Below are 14,037 nucleotides of genomic sequence, written 5' to 3'. Positions count from 1 at the left end.
TGGCAGCCCTGGGCTCAGGGGAGTTGTCAGAGGATGGAAGCTTCCCGGGGGGGTGGCAGTGTCCAGGGTGGGCATGGAGGATGGAGAGGGTGTGAGGGTGGAGGGGTGAAATGGAGGATGGGGTGAGGCAGGGGCAGGGCTGCGCCCTTGCAAATAGGCCTCCTGGGGGGCAGGTCATGGCCCCCCTCTGCTCCTCCATCTCTGCCCCCAGCCCAATGCCTGTCCGGCCGTTCCCTGTGGCCCTAGGACACAGATGGGCAGGAAGCTAGGCAGCTTCTGGTGCAGACTTCCTGTGGTCTTGGGCCAGTCAGGGCACCACGGTAGGCTCAGTGTCCCCATCTGTTAAGCGGAGCAAGGTGATGATGGACTGAGGAGAACGCACAGGTCCTGGAGACCTGGGGGGGACAACAACCACCAACCGCAGGCTTATCCAGAGCCAGGTCCTTTCCCTCCCTGTCTCCAGCTGCTTCGCTTCAGTGCTCTCACTCTCCTCTGCTGACAGACATGGAAACCGACTCGCCCAAGGCCACCCAGCTAGAACGTGCTGGTGCCAGGGTTGGAACTATTTACCTCTCTCAGGCAACCTGTAGTCTGAGCGGAGCCAGGGGCTGCCAGACACCGGTCCCGGATCAGGGCTGCCCGAACCTGTGCTGGCCAGAGGAGGCCCCACGTGTCCGGCCTGCATGTCCACCCACCCACCCCTCTCAGAGCAGTGCTGATTTCGACAAGGTGCCAGGAAATCCTGCACCTCCCTGGAGCCTGCTGAGAACTGGCTAGGAACCCAGCCACCCCTCTGTCCTAGCAGCAGCCCCCGCGGCCCAGGGCCCCAACCCCCAGGCATGTCCCTTCCGTGCCTTTTCCCAGTGTGGTGCCCTCCTGCCCCCCTTCTCTAGTGGAAGCGTGTCACCTCCTTCCAGGCCCTCCCCCTAGAAGCTCCCCCGGCCGCTTCAGTGGGTCTACACACCTTTTCTCATGCCCCAGATTCCACCAGCGGGTGTACGGGGAGGCCTCTTGGGTGCCTGGTGCCAGGCCTGGTGGGGCTCCGGACCATGACTGCCCAAAGGACCAGAGAGGATGCCACACCATGGGGGGAGCAGAAGGGCTGGAGGCAGGTGCTTCTGTGGGCCTGCTCTAAGCCTAACTCAGAACACTCACTCGGCAGGGTTTTGGGACGAGAGGGCAAGGCTGGCCCTTCGCTTGGGGTCTCCAGGCTGGAGTTGGTGCCTGTTCACGGCAGTTGACCAGGTCCCCAGTGTTGGATGTTTCTCCCCTTGCTGGGGGCTGGCATGAGGGGTCCCTTCTCTCTCCATGACTTCCCTGGGAGCTTGGCCAGCTCCCACGGGCAGGCTGGAGAGTTGTTGGTCCTCCTGGGCTGAAACTTGGGGGTGAGGCAGGGGCTGCAATGATGCCCCAGGGGTAGCCTCGATCTGGACTAGGCCCCATCCCTGGCCTCCTGGGGTCTGCTTGCCTCCTCCCTTGCCATGATCATGTGCCTGTCTGTGCTTGGTCAGGCTGAGCTGCACTAATGAGCAGTGAGGATGGGGATCTCCTGGGGGCCTGGGGGCTCAGGGGGGCGGACCTGAGGGGCTGGAGGCTCAGGGGGGATGTCCCCTAAGCCTAGACCCAGGACCCCGGCCCCTGCCTGCACCACCTCCCTCCTCAGCAGTGTGGCAGGTTGTCTGGGACCAGTCCCATCCCGGACTCTCAACAAGCTAGTCTAATACTGGCCCTTGCTTGGTCTGCCTCCTTGCTGTTCACGTAACCTGAACAGACCCCATGCCCCTACCCCCACCCCATCCCTGCCCTCAGCCTGGGGCCGCCACAGCCTGCCCCCTCAAGACAACACTGCCTTACATCCCTACTCCCATCACTCCCCGAGAACAGAGTGTGTCCCAGCCTTGCTGAGCCTTGGTTTCCGCATCTGTAAGATGGGAGGATGACGCCCATCTCGTGGGGTTTTGTGATGCTGCAGTGAGATGGAGCATACCTCATGCTTGGTGCAGGGCCTGTATAAAGCAAAGCCACACTGCAGGGGAGCGCTGTCATGATCACACCAGGCCCTGCACGGCCCATGGAAACCTCAGAGGTATTGGTCTAACAGTCCCCATTTTCCCAATGAGGAATCTGGGACTGTGCCAGGTTAGCAACGGGCCCGAGGTCACCTGCAGCCACAGCTCCATTCCCATGACCTGCTCAACCCACACGGGGAGGCCACCCATGGTCCTCAGCAGAGGGTGGCCTATTTTGCCCTGGGCTTTCAGGGCTGCATCTCAGCGTGTCTGAACCCACGGGACGCGAAGCTGTGTGGCTCTGTGTGGCCCTCCAGAGAGGGCTCTGCTGAAACCCCGTTTGCCCCCGCACCCTTCTCCCAGGTGGGGAGAAGGGGCGGGATGCAGCTGAATTCATTCCCCTTCTCTCCATGCAGGGATCCCTGAGGTCGGGGCGGGGGCTGCCGCAGCCGGGACCTGGCCTGGAGCCGCAGAGGCGCCGGGCAAGTGGACTCTGCAGCTCCGCTTTGGAATTCCAGGCACATCCAGAGGCTGCAGCAGAGGCTGCTGCGGGGGGAAGCCAGGACCCGGGCTGCATGGTGGAGAGAGGCCAGAGCAGACAACCGCCCCCCCCAGCACCTGCAGCAACACCGCCAGCAGGGTGGGTGCGGTGGGTGCCTACGGGACCCCTACCCAGCCTTTACGCCTGCTCTCATGCCTCCTAGGGCCCCCTCCCGACTGCCTGCCGGATCACAGCTCAGTTCCGTGGCTCAGTGCCTCAGCCTCCCTTCTGTTGCTCAAAAGATGGGGGAAAAGAATCCCTCGCCGTGAGGATGAAATGAGGTGATGTGTGCCTGGAACAGAGCCTGGCACACAGGGAGGCGAATCCATGTAGTTTCCTCCTCCCTGACTCGGGTGGCCTGTGAGGCCTGGGAGCGGGTGTCATGGCTTAACCATTCCAGGGGAACCTATGGTGCCGGGGGGTTAATCACCTAATCGCTGGGTTGTCCTCCTCGTCCAGCAGCTTGTATTTCTGTCCCACAGACCCACCAGAGCACATAGGCCAGAAGCTCCACTCCCCTCCTGTTGGGAAAACAAAGGGTTTGCAGGCAGCAGGGCCTGGAGGCAAGGGAAGGACAAATGTCCTTGGGAGGGCCTGTCCAGACCTAAACTTCTCAGGACCTAGACAGGCAGGGCGAGCCGTGGGCTAATGCCACGTGGAGCCTGGGGAATGGCCAAAGACAGGGAACGTGAGGGAAGGTCCTGGTGACCACGAAATGGGTCCCTGTGGGGGGTGCTGTCAAAGTGGCCACCGGGCCCTCCTGTAAAAGGACATCAGTCTCACCCCTTTCCAGAAATTCTCGGAAATAAGCAGGGAAGTGGCACAACAGCTCTGTGGAGAGCAAAGCCCACGCCCCCACCACCCCCGCAGCCCTCATCAAGACCCACAGGCCCATCGGGGTCCCCCAAAGGCCTCCACTGGGTGGGGGGGTGGGCAACAGGGTAGAGGACTCAGGGTGAAGTGTGAGCTGGCTCCGTAGAGGAGGGGAGCTCCGAAAGCCCCACGACTGGGAAGATAGGAGGCTTGAGTCCCAGGGAGGAGAGAGGGAGGACCGGGAAGGACATGGATGTGGGACATAGGCCCAAGCAGTGGGGAGCTGGTGGGTGTGACTAGAGCACCGCTTCCCGCGGGAGGGAACGACCCACTCGGGGGACTCTGGACACCATCCTCTGGGGCTGATGTGAGCAAGGGTGGGTGGCTTCAAGGGTCATGAGACCCAGGTCCTGCTTCTAGACATGGTGCCCTGACACCCCCCCCATCATGAGAGGGGTGCTTCTGGAAGGACAGTTTTCTTCCCCACAGCTTGCAGAACTGCCATGCCCCACCCACCTGTAGCCCCAGAGAGGGCCTGGTCTGCTGAGTCCCCCAGAGGCTTCTAGACCCCACAGAGCACCCCAGCTGGAGGGCACTGGAAGGACCGTCCTGTGGATAAAGTGGGGGGGGGAATTCTGCTTCATTGGTCAAGGGCATCTGGAGCCCATTAGAAGACAGAAGTCAGGTCCCTGAAGGAGTCTGTGACTGACTAGCCATGTCTGCCAAAGGTGGCCCATGGACCAGATGACAGCTCTATGTTTGCAGCCCTTCTTTTTTTTTTTTCAGCCCTTCTTCATACAGACGGGAAACTGAGGTCCAAAGAGGAACTCTCCAAAGACCACAGAGCAAGTTAGAGGCTAACTGCTTCTACTTTCTTTCAAGTGGGGATTTTCTTAGGACAGATTCCCAGGAACGGGACTGCTAGGTTAAAGGTTATGTGTATTTTTAGGCCTTTGGACTCAAGTTGCCAAATAGCCTCCAGAACGTATCTCCAGGTCCCCAGCCCCTGGTGAGCCGTGAGGCAGTTCCGAAGGGGAGGAGCTACCCCACCCCACTCTGGCAGCTCAGTTTTACCTGTGGTCTGGGATAGAGTCACCTGAGCTCCCCACCCTGTGGTAGAAGGACTTACAGACTTCCAGACCCACAGCCTCACCCGGCCCCTTCCCTGGACCAAACTTCCCTGGACCTCAGTTTCCACCCATATAGTAAAACAGGGACCTGATGGAGGAGTTTGGAGAACTCATGTGAAGTCTCCAGCTCTGAGCAAGAGTCACTACTGGCCTCAGACACCCGGGAAGAAGAATGCTCCTGGGAACGGGAGGGTGGCTGAGCCCACTGGCCACTGGCTGAGGCCCCAAGACTACCCCAACCCAGAGTTCAGGCTCAGACCTGAAGGTATCTTGAGGCAGCCTCAAGCTCTCTGTTCCCTGAAGGGACACAGCTCAGGGGCTGCCTTGGAATCGAAGACTGTCAAACTGTGCTCAGAGTCCAGGTCTTGGCCTTTTACGGCTGGAGTTATAGCAGGGGCTCAGCCCTTGAGTCTTCCTGGGGTCCTGGGCCTGAGGAGGCTGGGGGAGGCCTTAGGCACAAGGGATTCTGAGGCTGGAGATCCGTAAGATGGGAAGCTGGGACAGAATGTGCCCTTGGCCGGGCTTGGGTGGGAGAGCACCCACCTCTATCCCCGGCTGCCTGACATGGCCCAGGCTGAACCCAGCACCCTCAAGCTGAGGCAGCAGCCCCACCCCCACCACATGCTCCTGGGAGCACAGAAGAAGGGGTGCCAAGGCAGGCAGGCTCCAGGGAGGGCTGGGCCGGGCACTTCCTGCCGACGGGTGCCAGGCTCCAGTCCCCTGAAGGCGTGATTCTTTAGTCTTAGTCAGAGGAAGTGAGGCAGGGCAAATGGGCGATGTGTGTGCAGTGCCGCCGGGCCTGGCGGGCAGGGCTGGGAGGACAGCAGCGGTAGGAGCCGGGGGCAGCCCGGGCCCGGCACCTCCCCTACAGCCGTGCACACCAGGTCTGCCCTCAACGGCCAGCCGACTGCCCCACACCCAGGCAGGTCCCCAGAGACCAGGCCCCAGCTGTGACTGGCCCCTGACTCCAGCTCCCTCTTACCCAGTTGCTGAGTCTCTGCTCTGTTGCTCACCTGCCGTGTGGCTTAGACATGTCACTTCAACCCTCTGAGCCTTGGGGTTCTCATCTGTGAAGTGGGAAAATTGAGGAACCCATATGCCCCCGGCTTTCCCCTGCCCCAACATCAGGAGCCCACCCTCCCGGTTTGGCCCATCCCCAGGTCCTGGGGAAAGAGTTGAGCAGGGTAGAGTCTATGCGCACCTTGAGCAGAAGGGGCGGTCCAGGCCCAGAGGGCAGGGCCCTCTCAAGAACTGGCTGCTCCCACAGTGTATGTCGTGTAGATGTGCCCAGCGGTGATCCCCCAGCCCTCAGCTTTGGCCGAGCTATGTGCATCCCCACCCTTGGCTGGGGCCCAGGCCAATGAGCCTGCGGGCCCTCCACAGGCTGGTGATTTATCAAAAACATGGCTGCCTGCAGGCTCAGGCGGTGGGCACCTGCCGCAGGACCACTCCCCATCCCACAGCCCCTGCTTCTGACTGTGCCTTGGGCCCCTGATGTCTGGATTCTCAGGCTTTTCTATGCCCCAGCTCTGAGCACAGTGGATAGGAGAAGCAGTTTCTGTCTTGGCCCTGGGTCAGGGACCTCTTCCCCAAGGCCCCACCCCTCTCCCGCTGGAGAAGCCTAGCAAACCCTGGCCAAATAGAAAAGAGAGGAAGCCTGGGGGCTCAGGGCTCCAACCTCCAGCCCCTAGCAAAGGGAGGCAGAAGGTGAGGCTGTGTGTGCCGAGAGAGAGCCCTAATCCTCACGGCCTCTGTATCGACAGGTGCTCTTGAGGGTCTGAGACTAGCTCAAGGACAAGCAAAGGTGGCCTTGAGCTAGCTCACGCCATGGAAGGTCCCTTGGAGCAGAGGTTGGGCAGGCGCCTGGTGAAGACTGAACTGGGGAGACCTCCTCTGTTTTCCCCTTGGGCCGGGGGCCCCTCCCTCCCTCTGTTCTCACTGGGGCCAGCACTGGCTGGAGCAGGGGTACAGGTGGGAAGTCTCACCCCCTCAGGCTCCCTGACACCCAGCACCCTTCCCGTGAGGCTCCAGGAGGGAAAGAACCAGGGACACAGCCTGGTGCCCTCATAGTGCCTGGCTCTGCGCCAGCTCCGACTGAGCGGAAAGGGAAAGGTAAGGAAGGCCAGGAGGGTCTCTGGGACAGACGGGACTGAGCCAGATGGAGCGAAGGTGTCGGGCTCTGGCCAGGCTGGGTAGTCGGCCTCCCTGCCCGGGCCTAGGCTAGGCGGGGGCAGCAGGGCTCGGGCTGGTGGGCTGTTGATCCAGCCCAACAATGATGAAATGGCCCCTTTGTCCTGCGGCGCCAAAGTTACTGTGACTGGAGGAGGCGTGACGTGAAAGGGTCATTGTTCCCACTTGGGCGGCCACTCAGGGAGCTGGAGGACCGACCCAGAGCGGGCTCCGTGCCAAGGTTGCAGCCCCGCCTGTGGCCTGCGGCTGTCGGAGTGTCCTGGGCTCTCCAACTCCCACCCGCGGCCACCAGGTGACCCCGCAGGGCCAGCCCGAGCACAGGGGTCCGCCCACCACAGTGTCCCCCTCCCTCAGCTGCATTCTCCACGCTCTCCAGCCGGAATGATATTGCGGGTCATGAATGCGATGCACCCACAGTGTTGGGGGCTAGGCTCTGCTCTTTGCATACATGTCAAACGTGTGAGGCCGGACGCCTGCGGGCTTGGGGGTAAAGATGGTACTTGGTCCTGGGGCAGGAAACCTGCCAGTGACATTCACATCCGAAGGCTGTGGCTTCGGGGAACCCCTGTCCCAACCTTCAAGGTGAGGGCAAAGAGGCCCAGAGAAGGGAACTGGGTGGCCCCGGGCCACAAAGCATGAGGCGGTTGGCTGATGGACTTCCGTTCCCTCTGGACCCTTGAAGCCCCCTCCCCGCCAGTCCTCTTCTCCCGCCCCCTCCAATCCATTCTCCCCTGAGCAGCTGGCCCTGAGATCTTTCCAAAACCCAAACCTGATCGGGTCCTTCCTTGGCTTCCACCCTGTCATGGCCTCCCACATCCAGAGAAAGTTCAAGCTTCGGTGCTGGCCTTCAAGGCCTTCACCGTGCCGGAGCAGTGAGCGGGGAGAGGCCCTGCCTACAGTGCCGAGTGTCCCTCAGCCCCTGTGTGGGAGCACTAACCACAGCAAAGACTACTTTCTCTCTCCAGATCCAGCCTTCACTCCTTGCTCCCACGGGTCCTGCCCCCTTGAGGGACCCTCTTCTCCTCCGCTGCTCCCCCAGGTCCTGCTGCCTCCAGCCTCCGGGGTTCAGGTGAAGAGCCAGGACGCTAGGCAGTGGTGGTCAGGAGGGGCTGGTCCAGGCCCAAGCTGGAGCCCCTTCTCCTCCGCCCAGGTGGCCCAGCTGGTTCCACCGCCTAGAACTCTTCTCCTCCCCGACTCGCCACTGCCCCCAGCAGCTAGCATCAGGCTCAGCCTGACCCAGGCTAATTAAACCCTGCCTCAGCCCAGGCGAAGCTCTGGCTCCAGCTCTAGACTTTTTTCCCTGGAGGGATGGAGCTAATGAACCGAGAGGGTTTAATTAATCAATTAGCGTGGCCTCCAGACCCCTCCACTTAGCTGTGGTAGTGACGGATATTTATAAACAGGAGCTGCCAGACCCTTCTCTGGCTGGCTGGAACTGAAGGGGAAAGCAGGCGATCAGGGTGGGCGCCGAGGCAGCAAGAACAGGGGCTGCAGAAGCAGGAGACCCAGCCGGTGGCGCAGAGGGGCCCAGTGCCACCTCCTGGGCACCACCAAAGCCCTGAGCAGGTGCAGAATCACAACACCTGGGCACGCGAGGCTCCACAGTGAGGCGTGTACTCCAGATCCACCTCCATGGGCACAGGTCACGCAGGCCTGACATCCGGAGCTAGGCAAGTTTCCAAAAGTGCCCCCAGACAATGGCCAGAGGGCTGATGATGCCCAGCTAGACCCAGCACCGTGGCTAGCGAGGCCTCCAGGGGATGGGGCTGCACAGAAGGCCATGGGAGCTAGAGGAGGCCCCAGAACCCTGGGCAGGGGGAAGAGGTTGGGAAGGCTTTCGGGAGGAGGAGGTATTTGAGCTTGGCTCGGGGAAAGAGTAGGGAGAGGTAGCCAACTGAAGGGGCTGTAGGTGACGCAGAGTATTCCAGGAGGAGGAAATAGCATACGCAAAGGCCCAGAGACAGGAACCCAGGAGGTTCTCCACCACAAGACGTCCCCTTCTCTGGGAAGCCTCCCAGATGGCCTCACCTGGTAGAATTGGTGTCCCCGAGTCTCTGCCCCTCCAGCCTGCATACTCCAGGACAGCCCGGACTCAACACTCCTCCCCAGGCCTCCTGACCCCATTACCAGCTCTCCTCCTCTACCTCCCCTGCCCCGTCCTGGGGAACCCACAGATGGGTTAGTTGAGAGGAGGGACTCCCGATCCAGCCAGACCTGCACCCCGACCCCAGCGGGGCACCTTCCAGGCTTCGCTGCTCTGTCCTGGCTTCTTCCTCTGTTCATCAGGGATAATCCAGCACCTCCCTCCGAGGGCTGCTGGGAGGATCAGTTGAGTTTATCATGTAAAGCCGGCAGGGCACCCTGGCCCAGAGCAAGGGCCATGTACCTGGGTTGTTATTAGTACTCTTACTGCCTGAGGGCCAGATACAAAGCAAAACTCCCAGGCAGGGCAGCCGCGAGGAACAGCTGGGGCTGCTGACCCGGGCAGGGGCTCCAGCTGAGGAATGGTCCAGTCCCCAGCGCTTTGCTAGGCCCCTGCTGGGTGCCTGGCGCCACCGACACTCGGCTTCTCCAAATCAGCTACAATAATAGCCAAACATAAGAGATAAATGATCCTGCTTTCCTTTCGGAAACCAATTGGAAAAATGGAGCACAGGTGTTTGCCCCGGAAATGCCACTTCTGGGCACGAGGCCCAGAGAAAGAGCCTGAAATGCAGAAAACACTACACCCAGAGTCCTGGCCCAGAGGTCCTGATGTGACAATGAAGACCAGAGGCCACCTGAGTGCCCAGTGACCAGGGAGGGGCAGTGGTGTCCAGCCTCTCTCTTTCTCAGGGGCAGGGGAGAGGGCCGCAGGCGCCTGGCTCCAGGGATCTAGGGAAAGTGTGAGCCAGGCCTCTGCTCTCGCTTGTGCCCCGACCTGGAGCACCATCCCAAGCCCCCCACACTATGCTCTGTGGAGGAGGGAAGAGAAGCAGCTCCAGCCAGCCAGGCGCCCAGGTGAGGTGCTGAGGATGGGCAGGACTTAGGAATTTGGGGGGCTGGTGAGGAGGGGCTTTGAACAAGCAATATAGGGTAACGGGCTGAGCAAAGAAGTGAGAGGGACGGACTGAGCTCAAGGCCCTTTCTGACAACCCCAGGAAGACACCTAGAATCCTTGATCAAACCAACCTCGGGCAGGCTGGGAGCAGGGAGGCGCAGGCCATAGAGCTAGGACCAGGGACCAGGGCTCACCTGGGAGCAACACCCTAAATTTCTCAGGCCCTCAGGACCAGGGGACACTGTGAGAGAGTCCTCTAGGTAGGCAGATGGAAGGAGCAAGTATCCTCAAGGGGCTGCAGCAAAGGAGTCCACTGGAGCAGACAAGCACCCAGCCTGGCCCACCCCTCCCCAGCCAGGCCCCCTGCCCAAGGCCCCCCAGCCCTGAACTCCAGCCTTCTCCTTTTAGGCTGGGTGCTGGTTCCTAGGCTACTCCTGATGCCAGGCTGTCCAGCCCTTGGGAGAGAAGGCAAGGTCTGGGCCGTAATCCCTAAGTCGCAGGTCTGAAGGCCGGGTCCCTCGGAGTCATTCTCATTTCTCACCTGTGCAAACAGGGAACCTGAGGACTGGGTATGGAGGAGGGCTGTCCGAGATCACACACATCCCGATCAGTGACGGCTGGCCCTGGGAGGTGGCCCTCGGGGGTGGTCACAGGTAAACTGGCATCATCATGACTCACATTCCCAAGGCCTCATTGGGAGGAAGGCCCTTCATCTTGCTTTCTCCTCCTAGATCCACAGTTCTTTTTTTTTTAAAGATTTTATTTTTAAGTAATCTATCTACACTCAACATGGGACTTGAACCCACAACCCTGAGATCAAGAGTTGCCTGCTCCATCAACCGAGCGAGCCAGGTGCCCTAGGACCCACGATTCATATCTCTGCTGTACAGAAGAGCAAGGCTCTGAGAGGAGCCACCAGGGCTGTGCTGTCCCAGAAAAGTCTTCAGTAGGAAGCGGGACCTTGGTGACCCCTGCCTTTCTCTGGGTGTTCAATGTGTGGGTACACGTTGAGGGGTGGGGGCAGGTGAGTGGGAACTCAGACCCCCGTGGCCAGGGTTCCACCGTGGACCCACGCTTGTCCTGGCTAAGACCCATCCTTTGACGTGACATGGCGGCTGCCATTCAGGCTATGGACGTGGAGTCAGACAGGCTGGGACTCTGTCCACACAGCGGGTCCTGCCTTCCGCGAACTGCCTCCCACACTGCTCGTTCTGCAGGTGTGGCTCACCCTCTCCTTGTCCACAGTGGTCCAGCGCCCCCCCACCCCGAGTGGCCAGCTCAGCCTCCTCACTGTCCCCTGTCCTGCACATTCCCCTTCAGGCTGGTCTCTACTTAGTAGCTAGGGGATCTTTCTAGTGACAGCCAGACCCTATCAGGCTTAGGCTTAAAGCTCGTTAGGGGCTCCCCGGTTCTCTGGACCACACCTGGTCCTCCCTGGCCCATCCAGCCCTGGAGAAGGGGCTGCAGCTTCTCCTTTGCCTGTAGCAGGGGTGGAAGGACCCTGGGGCCAGAGGAGGTGCGGGTATGGAAGGGCTGATGGAGATCCTACAGATGCACAGAAGCCACAAGGTAGCTGACGCCCCTGGAGGTGTGTGATGGGGCAGGGGTTGGCTGCCTGAGCCCAGGGTGTTCCAGCAGACGCTGGTGTCCCACGTCACCTGTGGAGGCTAATCCGACCCGGCCAGAGACGGTGGGGCTGAGGCCTCACCTTACTTCTTGAGAGTTGCTAATGACAGTCTTTAATGGCCGTGCCTGGGAAGGGATGACCTCACCCCGCCCGCGCCCTAATGAGAGGAGGCTGGAGTGAGAGGCAGACGGCTCCTCCATCACTATGGGACCTGCTTGGGCTTGTCCTGTCTGAGAAATGAGGGGGCCGTGTGTGTGTGTGTGTGTGTGTGTGTGTGTGTGTGTGTGTGTACGTGCACACATGCATATGTCCCCGGTCCTCCACAGGGCCAGATAGAGAAGGCTCCCCGCCCGACTGCGGAGGCCGGACCTGGGTGAAAAGACTCAGGGCAGCAGCATGGGGAGGCCTAGCTTCTTCCCTGACTCACTCTATGACCCCATCTGAGCCTCGCTTTCCCTATCTGCATGGGGTTGGGGACAATTCTGAACCGTCTCCAGGCTCTCAGGTCTGCTGGGTATCAGGACTCAGATGGGACCAATCCCAGAAGAATTCTGGGAGGAGGTGAGAGGGCTGTGCTCAGGTGGGGTCCAGAACAAGCAGGGTAATAGATCAAAGATCAGGACCCAGGCTCCTGGGGCGCCCAGGCTCCAGGGACACCTGGCTCCCACATCAGGCTTTCCAGCTCCTGGTAAGAGTTTGGTGTGGGTGCTGGTGTCCCGGCCACATCCAGACTGACGCAGAAGACAGCCCAATGTAGACCTGGTGTTTGGAGGCAGGCCTGAGTATGCCAGGCAGCGGTGGTGGTAGGGGAGGGGCAGGTCCCAGCACGGGTTCGCTGCACACCTCCACCCTGCCCCATTCAAGAGGGATGACTGTGTTTGCACCCTGGGGAGAGGCCCTGGGTAGGGGGGTGGGGCGGGCGGCCCCTCTCCTGAGTGCTGCCTGCCCCTCCCCCAAGCTCAGAGCCGGACTACCCTAGGAAAATGTTCATCTCTTTTGCGGTCAACTTGTCAGACGCCCTGCAGGGGCACTGCTCCATAGTGCTGCAAGTTCTTTCTCGTGTCCAGCCTTAGTCACTCCTGCTGTTGCGCCTGATTAATTTATCAGAGGACAAGCTGAGGGCCCCATTATCCCGCCACCCAGCCTGACATCACCAAACTTCCCTCAGGCATGTTCCCACTCCTGGGGCAGCCCAGCCGACACAGGAAATGGCTGCTGGATGAATGTGCCCGTGAGTGAGTGGCTCAGATCTTCCTCCCATGAGAAGGCTGGGAAGTGGCTAAGACAGGGAGGGAGGGGGGCGCTCCTGGGGCCTGGGCTGAGACAGAGACAGAAACAGGAATCCAAAGGGAGGCAAAGAGGGGGTCAGGAGGAGAGACGGGACTGAGAGCACATGGACTAAACAGATCCGCCTCAGAGAGCCAGTGTCCTGGAGCTCAGGGGACACCGGCATCAAGGTCTTCAGCCAGAGATGGCCTGGGACAGCCAGAGCCCACGGCGGAAGAACACAGCAGAAACAGGGTGGAGTAACAGGAGCTCAGAGTGGGCCATGAGGTGGGAACCTGGGAGCCGGGGTAGAGATGGCGACCCAGAGTAAGCATGGCCCAGCCCAAAGTCACAGAGTGAGGACCCAGAGTCCCAGCCGCCCGGCCATGACCTGGTCCTCCATCCCCACCAGAGAGAAGCTGAAGGGAACCCGCAGCCAGGCATGGTGCTGAGGTGTGAACTTCCTCAGATGAGGACACGGAGGGTCAGCGAGGCCGCCTGGCCTGAGGTTGCACAGGAGGTCAAGCCCCCTCGTCCTCCATTCGAGGAGCTGGCTCAGGAGGCAATGTTGCTCCCACGCCCCAGCCTGTGCTTGGGCATGCTGGCACTGCCAGGCGCTCATTCGGCCTGTCGAGGGCCCAGCCCCCAGCCCGGCCCCTGCGGGCTTCCCCAGCCCCGGCCAAGGGCAGCAAGAGGGAACAAAGGCCCAGTCTCTGCCTGCGCAGGCCCCCACCCCCTTGCCTGCCCCTGGCACAGAAGGACCAGGGCCCAGAGGGAGCCCAAGTGCAAAAGCAGCACCCGCCCCTTCTCCGAGGCTGTGGGAAGCCCCCTTCCCCCTTCCACGGGCCTGCCAGCTGCACAGCGTTCTCCCATTCTAAAGATGGGCAAGCTGAGGGGGCGAGGAGCTGGTAGCCACACGTCTGGGATTAGAACCGAGGTCCCTCTACTTGAAGGACCTGCCCTCTACCCCTCATCATTATGCCTGAAGGCATCACTGTGCTCCGGTTGAACGGAACTCCTGAGCAGAGATGGGGCAGGGACCAAAAAGTAGAGTCTGGACAGCCCAGCTAGGAGTCTTTGGAAAGGGGCCGGGTTGCCCTTACCCACCACAGCTACCTACTGGCGGCCAGCGCAGTGTGGTCACAGCGCAAGGGGTAAAGCTAGATGAAAGGCAGAGATGAGAAAACAGAGTCAGCACCTGGTCCCTGACTGGGGCTCACTCAATCCAGCCGGCGGCAAAGGAAACATAAACCCCTCCGGAGCCTCCGTTCCCCGCTCTGGAGCCCCGTTCCACCCGGGGTGGGGGGGTGGCTCCGCATGGTGGGTGGGCACTCACTTGCTCTGGAGAAGACAGGCATGGACCCCAGGGTCCCCCTGTAGGCCCAGAACAGGAAACAAGTAGAACATGCTCATTGTGCCCC

The sequence above is a fragment of the Eumetopias jubatus genome, unplaced genomic scaffold (assembly GCF_037043125.1).
Source record: "Eumetopias jubatus isolate StellerSeaLion01/CBP00866 unplaced genomic scaffold, mEumJub1_p1.0 scaffold_1, whole genome shotgun sequence".
Classification (NCBI taxonomy): domain Eukaryota; kingdom Metazoa; phylum Chordata; class Mammalia; order Carnivora; family Otariidae; genus Eumetopias; species Eumetopias jubatus.
This window is presented reverse-complemented; position numbering follows the sequence as displayed.